This window comes from Lithobates pipiens, unplaced genomic scaffold, assembly GCF_037356315.1.
Source record: "Lithobates pipiens isolate NorthernLeopardFrog02 unplaced genomic scaffold, aLitPip1_a1.2 Scaffold_8, whole genome shotgun sequence".
Lineage (NCBI taxonomy): Eukaryota > Metazoa > Chordata > Amphibia > Anura > Ranidae > Lithobates > Lithobates pipiens.
Genome location: NW_027507903.1, coordinates 285653981 through 285672223, shown reverse-complemented (window position 1 = coordinate 285672223; position 18243 = coordinate 285653981). Strand labels below are relative to the sequence as shown.

The following is an 18243-nucleotide window of genomic DNA, read 5'->3' as shown; positions in this document are numbered from 1 at the left end:
CCCATAGGGAACCATTGATTTTGAATAGAGGCAGTGAAACGCGGCTGAAAGCTAGTACCATCAAACGCGCATTGACGCCAATGCAAAACATAGATAAAAACTTTTTTTAACGCTGTGTTTTTTTTTTTTTTTTTTTTAACGTCCATGTGTATGAGGCCTAATTGCCACAATTTTTCATATTTGCATTGTGCCAATCTGGACCAAATCAAGTATGCATTAAAGATCATACCTGGCGTTCAGCTTTAAAAAAAATGTTTTTATCTACACAAATTTATCCTTTAGTTGTTTTGCTTTTTTAAAGAATAAAGGTACAATGATTTCACTTGTTTCCAGAAACCTTTTCCTGATCTGTCACATCCTTCACACACAAACGTTTTGCTCTGACAGCCAAAGAGACAATGACATAATGTTTTTCATTCATGTAGCTTGTAATAGGAAATGGCCTCATTGTCCTGTCCATTCATTTTTTACAGAGGATGAAAACTTTGGCTTTAGTACTTCCTGGGACATACACTATATTGCCAAAAGTATTGGGACACAAGAGGAATAAAGGGGGGGGGGGGGGGGGGTAGGAGGCGCCAAATCTAGTAGTTCTGTTCTGTAGTTCAGCAGTTCTGTAATTATTTATTCGTTTTTGACGTACTGGTTCATAAGGTGGTGGTGCCCATCAAGGGTTAAAAATATCCAGGGGTGTGCTGGTGTTGGGGTGCAAGCTCTGCTGGCAGTCCATTTGCTGTCCTTTCCACTGGCAGTCCTACAGCAAAAGGACACCAGCACACCCCTGGATATTTTAACCCTTGATGGGCACCGCCACCTTATGAACCTGTGAACCAGTAAGTCAAAAACAAACAATTATGTGACAGAACTACTAGTGTTGCCACCTCCAACCCTACCCCCCCCCCCCCTTTTTATTCCTCTTGCTTGCCTAAAGAGGTTATGGACACCCTCTGAGGTTGGCTGCCTCCTCACTTTTAAATAAATATTGATTGATTTTAAATGAGCTATTTAAGCTAACATTGCACCATCCTATCAAGACATTACAATATTTGGAGCGCCGGAAACCCTTCCTTTCTCTAAAAGTATTGGGACACCTACCTTTACAGGCACATGAACTTTAATGGCATCCCAATCTTAGTCCGTAGGGTTCAATATTGAGTTGGCCCACCCTCTGCAGCTATAACAGCTTCAACTCTTCGGGGAAGGATGTCCACAAGGTTTAGGAGTCTGTCTATGGGAATGTTTGACCATTCTTCCAGAATGCATTTGTGAGGTCGGGCACTGATGTTGGAGAGAAGGCCTGGCTCATAGTCTCCACTCTGATTCATCCCAAAGGTGGTCTGTCGGGTTGAAGTTAGGACTCTGTGCAGGCCAGTCAAGTTCCTCCACCCCAAACTTGCTTTGTGCACTGGTGTGCAGTCATGTTGGAACCGGAAGGGGCCATACCCAAAGTGTTCCCACAAAGTTAGGAGCATGAAATTGTCCAAAATGTCTTGGTATGCTGAAGTCTTAAGTGTTCCCTTCACTGGAACTAAGGGGCCAAGCCCAACCCCTGAAAAACAACCCCACACCATAATCCCCCCCCCCCCCCCCCTCCACTAAATGATTTGGAGCAGAGACTGTGAGCCAGGCCTTCTCGTCCAACATCAATGCCTGACCTCACAGATGTGCTTCTGGAAGAATGGTCAAACATTCCCATACACACGCTCCTAAACCTTGTGGACAGCCTTCCCAGAAGACTTGAAGCTATTATAGCAAAGGGTGGGCCAACTCAATATTACACCCTAGGGACTAAGACTGGGATGCCATTAAAGTTCATGTGCGTGTGAAGGCAGGCGTCTCAATACTTGTGGTAATGTATAATGCATATCCAGAAAACAGTAAATTACTTTATTTGCATAGTATTAAAAAAAAAAGGCTCAGCATGACTAAGGCAGGTCATAAATTATGTAAATGTATTTTTTTTTTTTTTCATACCAGCAACCATGGGTTGCAGGAAAGGGGAATTGCTCGATTTCCCCTATCCTCACAGACAGTGTTGGTGGGGGAATCCCTCATGCTGAGGCATTGTGTTCTTCCAGCGGGGCACAGGTAGCCGTTCTTGCCAGAAAAACAGTGATTATTGCTAGCGGCAATAATCGCAATCGCATACTAGAAATCCAACATGCTGGTTGTACCCAAGTCGATCAATGGATTGACTTGGGTACAATCAGCTTGCCCATAGATGGATCAAAACTTGGCCGGTTCAGCAGAGAAATTTAAATCCTCTATGGCCAGCTTTAGAGGAAACTAGAATTGTCAGAAATCGCAGCCTCTGTTCTTTTCAAGAAAAGGTTGTCTTTAAAGAGGGATTCCACCAAAAAAAAAATATTAAAAGCCAGCAGCTATAAATACTGCAGCTGCTGACTTTTAATAAATGGACACTCACCTGTCCCGGGTTCCAGCGATGCCGAGGCCGATCGATCCCTCGGCTGCTGCCGCCACCATTCTAGGTGAGGGAATCAGGAAGTGAAGCGAACCGGCTTCACTTCCCGGTTCCCTACTGCGCATGCGAGTCATTTTTACATTTCTACTATGCTGCAATAACTGTCATTGCTTAAAGTGGATGTAAACCCTCACATATACCCAGTGAAGTGAACAGCCTCAGATGATACAAAAAGAAATGAATCTCCCTACATAAGTTTTATTTATATATCTGCTGTCTTCAGCTTTCTACACTGTTTAGAAAATGCACATCATGTTAGAAAAATGTCTTCAGGTTTCAGCAGTGGGAGGGGAATCTTGGCATACACTGTGTGAGAGCTGATTGGAGGAAAGGTACACGCCTCTACTCCACATAGGCAGAGGAATGAAGAAACTTGCAAAGCTGTACTGTACTGTGAATAGACCAGCTCTGTAGTAATCTATCTCTAAAGTCCCCTCCCCAACAAAAAAGCAGCTGGAAATTTTTATCTCCTGTGTCGGAGAACTCTTTAACATCTGCCGATCAACACTCTTTTTTTTCTTTGTTTTGTAGATGAATTAACAATGTTACTTTTGTATCATTCTAGTACTTTGTATCTTTCTATATTGTTTGAAGCTGTTGCTGATAACCTGAGTCAGACTGCTTTTTTCAGAGCTGCTCTGTGTACACGGTAATATCCACTCCCCTGCTGTACTCTGATGAAACTAGCTAAAGTGATTACTCTTATATTTTTTCAGTGGCAATACCCTTCTTTTACCTGAAAAGAGACCAGTGGCTGGGTTTCATGTCATCACTGTTGTAGGGCCAGATCCTTTTCCAGGCAGAGACACTGGTTGGCTCTCTCTTAGCATCTAATTGGTGATTTTATTTGCACTCATCAAAGTCGCATTGAAAGTTGAAAAGTAGCGCAGGCACCTTTTTCGAAGTCTCTGCCACTAAGTCACACCAATTTGAAAGGATGCCTTTGAAAAGAATTGGGTGCGGCTTGTCATGCGACTTTGATGTCCAAAGTCACATGACAAATCGCACAATGGTGTATTGTGCCTTTAACCTTGCTGAAGAAGTGTTCTACTGGTTTCTTCAAACACAAAGGCTGCACTGAAGGGGCTGGCCAATAAGTGGTTCTGCCTGATCACTGAATACTGTCTCTCCCAAATCGCACAAGATGTGGCAGCACAGTGCAGGAGCCTCTTCATACACAGGATTCACCAGGATCTAACTTGAGAGATAATAATAATAAAAAATAAAATAAAAAATATTATATATATATATATTGTACACTTTAATGCCACTAGAGCGCTGAATCATGTTACACAAGTATACCGTATAAAATGTTTTTGTATACAAAAAAATAAAAAATACTTTATATAAATTGCTACAAAAGCTTGGGGTCAATTCTACTCTTCTACCTTTTTTTTTTTTTTTTTTAAAGGTTCAACCAATGTGTTATACAGCAGAATTGTCCCCAAGCCATCATCACACATTTCACCTTTTAATGCAAGCCCTGAAGACTCATTCTTATAACCCTACCCGTCTATGAAATATTTTGAGACTCCAGGCTGCCTTAGCAGGAATTTTGGTATTTATTTCTAGAGTCATGTTTTTCATGGAAATATTGATAGATCCTGAAATTCAATTTTGTTACAAAGAAGTTCTGTTTACAAAATGTCACAGGGCTGTGTTCTAGTGGGGAAATTCCTTGGCATTGCATGCCTGGCAATAATCTTGCAATGTCTTCCATTCAGTAGCCGCCCACATAGACCACTGCAATGAATAGCTACTGCCCCAGGACTAGAGGTTCTTTGATTATGGTATTGTTCCCTGTATTGCCTTTGTTCATTGAAGAGACTTTATGTATATAAATTCTGTGTTTCTTATATTCCACCTGTTACTGTGTTAGTCATACATTGCAGCATCAATAAGACATTGGTGTTTTTAGATATAGCATTTTGTTGCTCTTCTGCAGTGTGGGGTAAATCTGGAAGAGACAATGTTACTATTGACACCCTTTTTCCAGTTCTAATAGATCAATGGTTCTTTATGATGAAGTCAAAATATAAATGAAACATAAACCTGTGCCCAGACTAAGGTTTTCACATTTCCTGATCAAGTATTAAAAACCCTTTTAGGACTCGATTCACATATATGCAAATTGGATGCGTTTTGAACAGCATCTGATTCGCATAACATGTGAACTGAACCGGCTTGCAATGGAGCCAGTTAATACATGTCTGGGGTAGCTGCAGGTCATTTTTAGAAAGAGTCCTATGCGTTTTTTATTTTATTTATTTATGTTTTTGTCGGTTCAGATACAAATTCAAGTAAAAATTCGCACCTGAGCCAGTGAACACATCGGTACCAGACTCCTTTTTAAAGACAGACTGCAAACTGCAGCCAGACATGTGTGAACCTATCCTTAAACCGACATCCAATCACCTCTGTAGCTATAAGCATTGTAGAGCAATGTCTCTTCAAAACGCGTAACAGTGACAGGGAAATCTTATGCATAGTCGTGAACGAAGGTGCACTTGCTAATAATTCTCGAGTGACCACTTGTGCACATAAGCATTCATGAGTCACAAATGGAGATTCCTAATTTACTAACATATCTGCACACATGCACATTAGCGTGCTTGAATACTTGACACCCTTTTGTCTATTTAAACTGGCTCCATTGACCAGAAGATTGCTGAGTGTTCATCAGCTTCTACTGTCTGTGACCTGATCCTGTGCTTGTTCCTGTGTATACCCCGCCTGTTTTGACTCTGCTCATTCCTGATACCTTATTGCTGACCCACCTTGTGACCCCCACTCTGCTGTTTTGGTGACTTCTCTGCTTGCCTAATGCCGACCCTGGCTTAGCCCTGACTCTTCTTTGGATCTAATTCTGTACCTCTACTGCTTGGCCATTAGTGACTTCTGCCTGCATATGCCTGATCACCAGCTTGGCTGCTGTCTGCTGTCCTGCACTTGCTGTGTACCTACACCTGCCAGCCCACCAATCTGCCTGCTGGTCTGCACCTGTTGGCATGTACCAGCATCTGCCAGTCTACAAACCTGTTTGGCACCTGCCAGTACCTTTGGTCCATGATCTCCAACCAGGAACCCGTGCCACTCCTGTGCCCTCTTATACCCAGTCACCACCTTCAGGAGAAACAGGACAGGAGGTGTAAGGGAAAGCCCTCCTGTCAGCTTGGCCTCAACCAGGTACGTGACACAGAAGCACAGAAATCTCAGCTATTTTTATACTAAGGCCTTGCACATTGGCGGCTAAGAGCGTTCAGCAGAAATGGCAACCTCTTTTCCCTGGCTGGGCAGCCTAGGTGCAGTATACAGCCTCCCGTAGACATGAATGGTACAGCAGTGCACAGCCATTTATATCTACTGGAGGCTTGTAGGCAGTTGCAGTCTATTTCCTCCACTGCAGGTGGCCTCACTGGCAGTGCAGAGAGAGAGTATGTCAGGCGGAACATGGTTCCTCTATGGTTTCCTTGAGTCAGGTAGAGTCTATTTAAGACCCTGACTATTGAGTTTGGCACGCAGCATGCATTCAGCATGTAGGTAGTGTGGGTACAGGCCACCCATCTGTCAGGGACAATATTAGCAGCAGGAAAAGGTTCCAGATGAGTAGGGAAAGCGTAGGGACCCGTCATTCCTCTTGTAAACCTTCCAAATTCGGCTCGGACCAGCCAGGCCGCATTCGGCCCCTCAAGACACACTGTCAGCTTGGCTAAGACTTGTTTTTACAGGCATTTGAGCTTTTATGTCAGCTTGAAGAAACTTGTACTTTTTTGTGCTCTTTTGCACATCTTTATTGAGCTTTTCTGACCATAAGCATTTTTATATGTGTGTGTGTGTAAAAATATATATGAATTTTTGGAGCTTTTTCATACTCTCCTGTGCGTTTTTGGGCACTGTCTCTTCTGCTCAACCGCTCCTCTCAAAATTGTTTTTTTTTTTTTTTTTTTTTGTCCCTGCCTGCAAGAGCATGTGCCTGTAGACTCCTGGAAAAAAAAAACATAGTGTGGATGGCACATTGGCTAACATGGAGGGCAGTTTTCAGGCGGAAAAAAATGGAGAGCTCAAAAGCCTGTAGGAGAAGCTGATTTGAGCTGCAGTGTGCATTAGCCCTATAAGGGAAACTGGATGTGCTGTCTGATTTTCCCATAATTGCAGTGTTTTGCTATGTAGCATTATTAGCACACTGATAACTTTCACTTGGTTTCTGGAATAGATGTTGTTAGGTATAATTTTAAATTTCTGAGAAACGGGGGGCGTCAATTGCTGACCTCCCAAAAATGCTTACTGGCTGTCGTGCTGATCCACTAACTTTCACATGTTGAGTTATTGACCCAAACCCAGTATGCAGGCCGGGAAGTGTCTGACTTTGTTGCATGCCTGCCAGAGAGCATTTTTAAAAGCAGGCCGATTGAAAATAAAATGTATGAAAATGGGCCATGTGTATGTGTTTAGCAACTTTATCTGACTGGTATTTCACCCCAGCTGTTAATCTTCTTGCACAACCTTCTAATAAATCGGGCCTGCATGAGCTCATTTTCCATCTTTTTAGTGTATTTTTTTTTTTTCTTTTGTACTTTAATGAGTGACCCAATATGCAATCGACCATGGGAGCCTGTCCTGCTAGAACAGATGAATTATTGTAGCCCTGTTCCATAGCGGAATCTTTGACCCCCTGGGTTTCAGATTTCATATGCTCTGCTGGCTTGAGTGGGAGTTTAGTGACATGCATGTTTCCAGATGAGTGGGGAGGGGAATGCTCCGTTCCCTTGTGTCATGTTAAGGCTTCCAGTGTGCAATGCTGGGTGCCTGAATGGCCAGTCTGTTCTTAATTTCTTCTGGAGTGTGAGGGAATAATCATCCTCTCAGGAGACTTCTCAGATGTGCACAATTTAATGCTACTGTCACTGTGTTATGCAAGAAAACAAGTTGCAGCACATATTTAACTCCTTAAGTAGACTATAATATGTGCTTTCAATGTATTTTGGAGATTTTGCATGGAATATAGCTAAACAGTGATGTATTTTGCAGATCAGTTCTTCCACAACCAGTATCATGCTGGGGTTTTACTTTTCCCTCAAGAGCTAAATTGACCAGGTTTGTTGAAGCAGTAATTGCCTTTTGTGGTACCTTAATCACTAGACGGTTATGAAATAACTGCTGGCTATCAGACAAGATCAATGTATTCAACTATGGATTTGTTGTTGGATTCTGCTGGTTATTGCATGTGGATTTATGGAAGTGTGGCACCCCAAGACTCCTTTTCTGACTTCCTTTTAAGACTGGAGTTTAGTTTTCTTTTCTTTCTTGTACATCACAAGACACAGGAGAGTTCATTCTTGGTTAATTCTGCTGCCAAGGCACGGCCTGGCAGCGCTACTGCATAGGTATGGCCATGCCTGCCTGTTCTACTGTGCAGGTGCAGCCGACAGACCGCACTGGACAATGTCATCTTGAACTTGCCCTGTTGCTAATGAGGACACCAGCTGAGTGTATATTGCAGACACATTTTTCTAATCATTCACTACTTACAATCTGTTTTGTTCATTTTTTTTTTTTTTTAGCACTGACTTACCCCCATCTGTGTCCTCCAATAGGCCTTGGGGGCCATCTGTTCGGCCGATAGGGTGCACACTATTCCATCTGTTTGTTGATCCCGAGCACTTCATGACTTGGGTGGCTGTGGGTAAGCGCCGATTTTAATAGATCGACATGTTTGATATCTACATAGTTTTTTCATTTTAGTAATTAAATATGCCTTTTTTTAATAGGTATTTTGTTCTTTTGCATGGTCTAAACTCCCTTCTTTTTTTCTTTTTCCTTGAATATTAAATTTGTTGTCAGTTGCACGTTTCCCTTGAAGAAGCACATTGCGAAACATGTCGGGAACAAGTGCGATTACCCTGCCAACACCTACTACTGGGATCCCTTCAGCTCATTAATCATGTTTATACAACTGTCTGTATATTTTTGTAGTCCTATGTCTTTTTAATGTATATGTAATAAATTAACATGAATTTTTAGTATATTTTGTGTATACCATTGTTATATTTTGCGCCGCTAAAAAATTCCCCTCCTTTATTTCTTTATTCTTTATAACATATTTATTGGGGGATGAGGTGCCTAACCTGTTTAGGTGTCACTGGGGTATTGGACTAAATCATTTCTATAAAAAAAATCCTATCTTGTATACATTGAGGAGCAAATCTCATTCCAATGTCTTGTTGCCACCATAAACTGCAGGGATCCCTTCCCTTTCTTTTATTTTTATTTTTTTAATTTTTTTTTTAAAAGAGAGGAAGACAACCCAGATAATGAGACCTAATGTTAGAAAATGTTTTTGTTACTTTAAATTGGTTTAAAAACCTTCCCTTCAAAAAAATATGTAATGGGCATTTCGCTACAGATCTTTGTTCCAATGCCTTGGTTTCCCCTTTTAGCAATTCAGGTTTTTATTGCCTGTTTTTCTGTTTTTGAACTAGCTATATTGGATTGTACCAGCTATAGTCTGTGTTTCTAAATGCACCCTAATGATATATGATGGAGATGGTTTATGGTGCGGTCACAGATGACCTCTCCACCCTGTGCTACTCCAGTGGTGTGCTCTCTGCTTATATCCTACCTCCTGCTAACAAAAAAACATAATACAGGTAGTCCCTGAGTTACTAACACAATAAGGATTGTAGGTTTGTTCATAAGTGTAATTTGTGTGTGTAACTCGGGGACTGCCTGTACATGTAGTACTAAATCCAAATAACATTTATTGTTCATTAGTAAATTATCAAAAAAAAAAGAGGACAGTATTGCCTTATTTCTCAACACTGATAATTAAATACTGACAGAGTACTTTATCTTATATAAACAGTAGTACATTATACTGTATATTTGTTTAATATATGAAGGGATAATTGACTGATGCATCTTTATTTTATTTCCCTTTTTTGTAGGTCATGGATCATGGTGCTAAAGGCATATAGTGGGGATTGTAATCAGAAAATGTGCAACTGAAGTTCCTCAACGCCTAGTGAGTTTTCTCTGCTTGCTTAATATGTTCTATGGGGAAAATGCATAATTGCATGAAACAATGCTAACGTATATATCAGCAACAACAAATCGATTATGAAATTAATCAATTACTATTTTCATAATTGATTAATCGGCCACTAACATAATGAGGTTAAAAAAAACTAAAAATTAGCCCTAAATATTACTTCACTGTCCCATAGTAAAAAATTAACCCCTTACAGTAGCGATTATTTGCTCTTTTTGTACTAATTTTCGTTTTTTTTTTTTTTTTAACCCCATTATGTTACTAAACATCTCAGGCCTGGGTCACACCGTGTGTGTGTGTGTTTGTGTGTTTGTTTGTTTGTTTTTAATTGATCGAAAAAATAATCGGCCAACTAATCGATTATTTAAATAATCGTTAGTTGAAGCACTAGTATCTATACTTGGGTTACACACACAAAAACCTGGGGATGTAAAAACTCACAAGTGTTCTCCTATTGTTTTTAGCTTTACAAGTACTGTATTTATCGACTTATAACACGCACCTTTTTCCTCCTTAAAATCAGGGGAAAATCGTAGGTGCGTGTTATACGCCGATTTTGCGCCGATATACATACATACATAGCCGATTGTACTTGGCTAGTCTTGGCTCTGCTCAGTCACGCCCAGTCCCGCCCCATGATGGACATAACACAAGGACTGGCCATGTCTGTGAGCGGAGCCGAGACTAGTCGAGTACACTCGGCTATGTATGTATATCGGCTCCGCTCACTGTCACGCCCAGTCCCGCCATTGGACCTATGTTATGTCCATCATAGGGCGGGACTGCGAGAGGAGCCGAGATACACAGGACGGCTCTGTGCATCTCGGCAGCGCCATATTTAACAAATATAATATTTTAGGGAGAATCAGCATTTTGTATACTGCTAATCTACCCATCCAAGTGAGATAAAATTTCCCAAGTCTGTCTAGTTCTTGTTGTAGGGAGGATAGGAGTGGAATGAAGTTCGCTCTAAACAGCCCTTTGCTGGGAGATAAGATTTTTATCCCCAAATATTGAATTGGTTGGTCTGTCCATGGGTATGGAAAGTTTTTAACTAGCTTTTGTTTAATGTTTTCATGGACGTTTATCGCAAGCATATTAGATTTAGATGCATTCACCTTATAATATGAAATTTCGTTGAATTGTTCCAGGATGCCATGCACTGCTGGAAGTGAGCTGAGTGGATTGGACAGGGACAAAATAACGTCATCCGCAAATAATGTGATAGGATATGATTCCTTTAAAATAGGGATACCCGAAACGCTTGTATTTGTACGAATCGTTTCAGCTAGGGGTTCCATTAAGAGTGCAAAAATCAGGGGTGACAACGGACACCCCTGACGAGTCCCATTAGTAATGTTAAAGCTGTCGGAGAACATGCCTTCCGTGAATACCATAGCAGACGGGAAAGTATATAATGCCATGATTGCCGATTTAATGTTTCCTACTATACCAAATTTATCCAATACCCGCTCCAGGTACCCCCAATGGACCCTATCGAAGGCCTTCTCTGCATCTAAAGTCAGAAACAGAGAAGGGTCCCCCGAGGCTTCCGCTGCATGGATTAAGTTTATTATTTTCCTAGTTGCATCTGGTGCTTGGCGGCCCTGAACAAATCCTACCTGGTCGTTTTTAATTAATGATGGTAGAATTTTCGCCAATCTATTGGCTACTATTTTAGCATAAATCTTGACGTCGACATTTAACAATGAAATGGGCCTAAAATTTTGAGGGGCATCCGGTGATTTGCCTGGTTTGGGTAAAGTTATGACCGTTGCTGCTAACATTTCTGGGGGAAACGACGTAGTTGACAAAGCTTTTTCAAAGGCGCTTAATAAATATTGATCAAAAACGGGATAGAAGGTACGATAATATTCAGAGGAGAACCCGTCTGGACCTGGAGATTTATTTAATGGTAGTGTTAGAATTGTTTTTCGGAGTTCGTTAATCGTAATGGGATCATTCAGCGCCGACAGTTGTTCCTGGGCAATAGATGGGAGTGAAATGTTATTTAGAAAACTGTCAATCTTTTCCGGAGTTGGTTGTGGGACAGACTCATCATTCTTTAGATTGTATAGAGCGCTGTAATAGTCCCTAAAGGCATTGGCTATGTCTTTTGGGTTAGCTACTCTAGCTCCACTGGTCGGGTGATGAATAAAATGGATTTTCTGTTTAACGACTTTTTCCCTCGTCTGTTTTGCTAAAAGTTTACCCGCCCTGTTTCCTTGTTGATACCAGCGGGCCTTCCATTTTTTCATTGTATATGCATGGTTGGAGATCAAAAGTAGTCTAAGCTCATGTCTAAGGCTTTCTAATTGTGATTTCCAAATGTTATCTGGGGCCTGCTTATTGAGAGATTCTAATTTTTCAATTTGGGCGAGAAGGCCATCTATTTTCTGGGTTCTCTGTTTTTTAGCTGTACTGCCCATTTTGATGAGGACCCCTCTCATAAAGGCCTTGTGTGAGTTCCATAATGTAAAAGGGTCAGAAACCGACCCTACATTGCAATCAAAAAATTCTCGAATCTCGGAAGTGATTTCCTGCAGAAGATTGGGATGAGAAAATAAAGACGTGTCGTTTCTCCACCTATTAGCTCTAGTTTCGGCCTGTTTCCCTTCTATAACCATGGATATAGGAGCATGGTCTGACCATGAGATAGTATGAATGCAGGACATGCCAACCTTCTGTAAAAGAAATTTGTCTACTAAGAATAAATCAATTCTAGAGTACGAATTATGTGCACTAGAAAAGTAGGAGTAGTCGCGTTCTGTAGAATGTTGGCACCTCCACACATCAAACAATCCCGCTTTGGACATGAAGTGCGCAAGTGTGACCCTCGCCCTGGATTTGTGGAGACGAAATGAGACATCCAAAGTCTGGTTAGGGATAGTATTGAAATCACCGCAGAACAAAAGGAAACCCCTGCGCACTGCATCCACTTTCTTCTTTACTTTATGTAGGAAGGACAATTGCTTACTGTTCGGGACATAAACATTCACTATTGTATATACTGTACCATCAATCTCTCCAATTAAAATAATGTACCTGCCTGCTTTATCTATTTCGACCTGTAGACATTTAAACTGAAGAGTATCTCTAATCAATATTGCTACCCCCCTATGTTTCTTCTGAGCATTCGAGAAAAAGGATGACGGGAAACGTCTGTTACTCAATTGCGGATGTTTAGAGTCCACAAAATGGGTTTCCTGCAGACACAAAATGTCACTATTGATTTTAAACGCTTCTTTCCAAAGCATGCTCCTCTTGTGAGGGCTATTTAAGCCTCGTACGTTAAATGATGTTATCTTGAAACCCATGTTGTGGCTCTCTCAAAGTTAACCTCTTGGATGAAAGCACTTAGACAGTATGGAGTAGTTTATCACCAGCAAGTCCCAGTATATATTCAGGTAAAGCCCAAAAGGAGCACAAAACCACCCAGGAAAATAGGTATATTGCTGAGTCCAAAAGTTAGTGTGAAAAAGGATGAAAAACCAAGGATCGCTGACTAATCTGCGACCAGAACAAATGTTCCAACAGAAACCTGCCCCCTCCCTATGGGAGAGATCGTAGTCCGTATTAAACCCCAAGTAGCGTGCCAGAAACTGTAGTACCGTATGACTAGATTGTACCAAATACACCTTATCAAAAATTTTTAAGAACAAAAACAAATTTAAAAAAAAAAAAGATTCACGCGAATCAGTGGGAAAAATAACCCTTAACTGCTAGAGGGTATAAAGAGCTTAACCATAGTCCGCCACACACCGGAGCCTAATGAATGATAATTGGAAGTAACCCTGAGCTATCAGTCCGAAATTTGCCTCGGCCAGGCTGGAGATCCTGTTCGGGATGAAGGAGATCCGGAGCGAGAGCCATCATCAAAATCCAAGATCCGCCATTCGCGAAGAAGTCGAAGCCCGTCTTCCACCGATTTAATAGCAATTGTCGCACCGTCCTTTGAGACCAGAAGTTTCGCTGGGTAGGCCCATTTATATGGGATGCGGTGATTTCTTAATGGCTTTGTAATGGTTGCCATACCTCTGCGCCTCTGCATCGTGAAGGCTGAGAAATCAGGGAAAAAGGATAGGCCTTGAGCAGCTGGAGGAATGTCATCAGGATTGCGGACACACATAAGAAACTTCTCTTTCGTTTGAAAAAAGTGGATCCTTACAATCGTGTCTCTCGGTAGATGGTCCGGAATATGTTTGGGCTTAGGGAGCCTATGGATCCTGTCTATCGAGAGATCCGCCACTGACGCTTCTGGTAAAGCTTCCTGTAGGATTTTTTGGAAGTAGACAAGGAGGTCCGGATTCTTGACCGTTTCTGGGATGCCTCTAATTTTTATATTGTTCCTCCTCGAGCGGTCCTCGAGGTCGGCCATTTTCCCCTTCAGGGCTAAAATTTCATCTTCCCTCTCATTATGAGCGTCAATTACTTTGTTAATAGTCCCCGCAAATTCACCCATCTTCCTTTCCACATGTGACACCCTTGTATCTACCGCCTTCACTTCTTCCTTAACCACTTGCCGACCGCCTCACGCCGATGTACGTCGGCAGAATGGCACGGGCAGGCATAAGCACGTACATGTACGTGCTTTGCCTCCCGCGGGTCGGGGGCCCGATCGGGCCCCCGCCCGGTGCCTGCGGCGGTCGGTTTTCGTTCGGGAGCGATCCCGGACGAGGGGACGGCCATTCATTCATGGCCACCCCCTCGCGATCGCTCCCGACGAATGGAAATCCCCGGTGACATCACTTCCTCTCCTGTAATGTAAACACAGGAGAGGAAGTGATGTATTCTCTCCTCCGTGTCGGTATTTTTCGTTCCGACACGGAGGAGAGCGGATCAGTGAGTTGCACCAACACATCCCACACACAGTAGAACATGCCAGGCACACTCACACCCCCCCTTTACCCCCCGATCACCCCCCCAATTACCCCTGCCCCCCAGTCACAGTGACACCAATGTCATTTTTTTTTTTTTTTTTTTTTTTTTTGCATTGGTGTCATTTGTGACTGTAATAACTGTTAGGGCAGTTAGGGTTAGCCCCCTTTAGTTCTAATGTACCCCCCTAACCCCCCCAATAAAGGTTTAACCCCGTGATCACCCCCCGTCGCCAGTGTCACTAAGGCTGGGTTCACATTGCAGCGGTTTATGAGAACGAATGTGATTCGCACCGCACTGCAGTGCAAATCACATCCGATCTCTGTGCGATTCGAGTTCAGCCATTCGCCGCACCCGCCACACCCGCCGCACCCGCCGCAAATTCGCACGGGACCCTTTTTTTGGCCCGCAGCAGAATCGGATCGCATGGGTGTTCACACCATGCGATCCGAGTTTGCAGATCGCACTGCGATATGCGAACTGATCTGGGGGTGTCAGTAACATTTCACTGACACTCCCAGCAGTTCGCATAGGGCAGTGTGAACTGCCGCCGGGAGGCATGCGATGCGGGAACCCGCCGCGGATTCGCGGCGTTTCCGCATCGCTCCAGTGTGAACCCAGCCTAATAAGCGATCATTTTTCTGATCGCCGTATTAGTGTCACAGGTGACGCTAGTTAGGCAGGTAGGTATTTAGGTTCGCCGCAGCTTTTTATAGCGCTAGGGACCCCCATATACTACCGCATAAAGCCCCCTGATTGCCCCCTAGTTAACCCTTTCACCAGTGATCACCATATAACTGTTACAGGTGACGCTGGTTGGTTAGTTATTTTTTTATAGTTTCAGGGCACCCGCCATTTATTACCTAATAAAGGTTTAACCCCCTGATCACCCGGCAGGTGTCATTTGTGACTAATAACTGTTAGGGCAGTTAGGGTTAGCCCCCTTTAGTTCTAAGGTACCCCCCTAACCCCCCCAATAAAGGTTTAACCCCGTGATCACCCCCCGTCGCCAGTGTCACTAAGGCTGGGTTCACATTGCAGCGGTTTATGAGAACGGATGTGATTCGCACCGCACTGCAGTGCAAATCACATCCGATCTCTGTGCGATTCGAGTTCAGCTATACAGATAGTATGGCTGAATTCGTGTCGCACCCGCCGCACCCGCCGCAAACTCGCACGGGACCCTTTTTTTGGTCCGCAGCAGAATCGGATCGCATGGGTGTTCACACCATGCGATCCAAGTTTGCAGATCGCACTGCGATATGCGAACTGATCTGGGGGTGTCATTAACATTTCACTGACACTCCCAGCAGTTCGCATAGGGCAGTGTGAACTGCCGCCGGGAGGCATGCGATGCGGGAACCCGCCGCGCATTCGTGGCGTTCCCGCATCGCTCCAGTGTGAACCCAGCCTAATAAGCGATCGTTTTTCTGATCGCTGTATTAGTGTCACAGGTGACGCTAGTTAGGCAGGTAGGTATTTAGGTTCGCCGCAGCTTTTTATAGCGCCAGGGACCCCCATATACTACCGCATAAAGCCCCCTGATTGCCCCCTAGTTAACCCTTTCACCAGTGATCACCATATAACTGTTACAGGTGACGCTGGTTGGTTAGTTATTTTTTTATAGTTTCAGGGCACCCGCCATTTATTACCTAGTCTCACTAGTGTACCCCTAAATTTAGGGGTGTCTACTTTCTAAAATGGGGTCATTTGGGGGGGGGGGTTTGTGCCATCTTGGCATTTTATGGCCTTCAAAACTGTAACGCCCTTAGAAAGCCTGAAGGCGGTGCTTGGTTTTTGGGGCCCCGTACGCGGCTAGGCTCCCAAAAAGTCCCACATATGTGGTATCCCCGTACTCAGGAGAAGCAGCAGAATTTATTTTGGGGTGTCATTTCACATATGCCCATGGCATGCGTGAGCAATATATCATTTAGTGACAACTTTGTGAAAAAAAAAAAAAGTTTGTAATTTTCCCGCAACTTGTGGCAAAATATAAAATATTCCATGGACTCAACATGCCTCTCAGCAAATAGCTTGGGGTGTCTACTTTCTAAAATGGGGTCATTTGTGGGGGTTTTGTGCCATCTTGGCATTTTATGGCCTTCAAAACTGTAATAGGTAGTGAGGCGTGAAATCAAAAATTTACGCCCTTAGAAAGCCTGAAGGCGGTGCTTGGTTTTCGGGGCCCTGTACGCGGCTAGGCTCCCAAAAAGTCCCACATATGTGGTATCCCCGTACTCAGGAGAAGCAGCAGAATTTATTTTGGGGTGTCATTTCACATACGCCCATAGCATGTGTGAGCAATATATCATTTAGTGACAACTTTGTGTAAAAAAAAAAAAAAAAATTTTTTTTTTGTCATTATTCAATCGCTTGAGGCAAAAAAATAAAATATTCAATGGGCTCAACATGCCTCTTATCAATTTCCTTAGGGGGTCTACTTTCCAAAATGGGGTCATTTGGGGGGGTTTTGTACTGCCCTGTCATTTTAGCACCTCAAGAAATGAGATAGACAGTCGTAAACTAAAAGCTGCGTAAATTCCAGAAAACGTACCTTAGTTTGTAGATGTGACAACTTTTGCGCAAACCAATAAATATACAATTATTGACTTTTTTTTTACCAAAGACATGTGGCTGAATACATTTTGGCCTAAATGTATGACTAAAATTGAGTTTATTGGATTTTTCTAATAACAAAAAGTAGAAAATATCATTTTTTTTCAAAATTTGCGGTCTTTTTACGTTTATATCGCAAAAAATAAAAATCGCAGAGGCAATCAAATACCATCAAAAGAAAGCTCTATTTGTGGGAAGAAAAGGACGCAAATTTTGTTTGGGTACAACATTGCATGACCGCGCAATTACCAGTTAAAGCAGCGCAGTGCCAAAGTGTAAAAAGACCTCTGGTCATTTACCAGCAAAATGGTCCGGTCTGAAAGTGGTTAAAGTGTTTAGTAAGTGATAGAATATCTGCATGCAGCGTACTTCTGAGAGATACCAACATATCTTTAAGTGTGGTGTCAATTACTGGCAAATTATTAGTGGGGAATTCAAGGATGGAGTCTTGCAGTTCCCTCGTGTCATCAAGGGGAGCATTACACATGCCTTCCTCCTCCTCTCTCTGAACATGGGGCTGCTTGGCTTTAATGGGGCTAGATGTGGAGGAAGCTGTAGGGGAAATCTGATTACCTCTCCCCGAAGTGTCCCTCCGGCGTGTAGGCATGTCTGGCATCTGTAGATCCCCATCAGCATGTTTACTGCTCTCCCCGCTCTCCGACCGTCCGGCGCCATCTTGGGCCTGTACTCCGCGGGGCTGACGGTAAAAATCCGTCATGCGGCTAAGTCGTTTAGCCTCCTTTCTCCGTTTCGACATGGTCCGCACCTCTGCCCGACCACAGGGGGATAAAAACCGCCGTTAAAATCCGCTCAGGGATGTCGTAGATTGCTCCGGTGTATTGGCTGTGGACGGAGCTCTTTCACACTGCGGCCATACTCCTCGGCTGCCGGCCACGCCCCCCGGCAGCGCCATATTTAAACTGCAGATGGACACTGGGCAAGGCTGCACTGATGGGCATCTAAATGTAAGTTTTTTTTTTTTTTTTTTTTTTTTTTTTTTCCCTTAAAATTCCCTCCTAAGCTTGGGGTGTGTGTGTTATATGCCAATAAATACGGTAAGTTAAAAAGTAACAACCCAAAAACTGAACCTTGGGGAACACTACAGACAACCTTGCACCATTCTGAGTTTGACTAGTTAATGATTATTCACTAAATACATTCTTTTAAGCTAGGTTTATGTTCTCAGTCATACACCAGTAGAATTTTTTTGTTTTGACCA

At 42.9% G+C, this 18243-nt stretch overlaps 1 protein-coding gene across 1 annotated transcript in view; it reads left to right on the top strand.

Annotated features, from left to right (window-relative positions):
• Nucleotides 1-18243, top strand: part of GAS2L3 (growth arrest specific 2 like 3) — a 54065-nt gene that overhangs the window by 5701 nt on the left and 30121 nt on the right. Inside the window, exon 2 of the mRNA XM_077472279.1 lies at nt 9427-9503. The gene's annotated coding sequence lies outside the window, so the exon portion shown is untranslated. The remainder of the gene's footprint in view (nt 1-9426; nt 9504-18243) is intronic.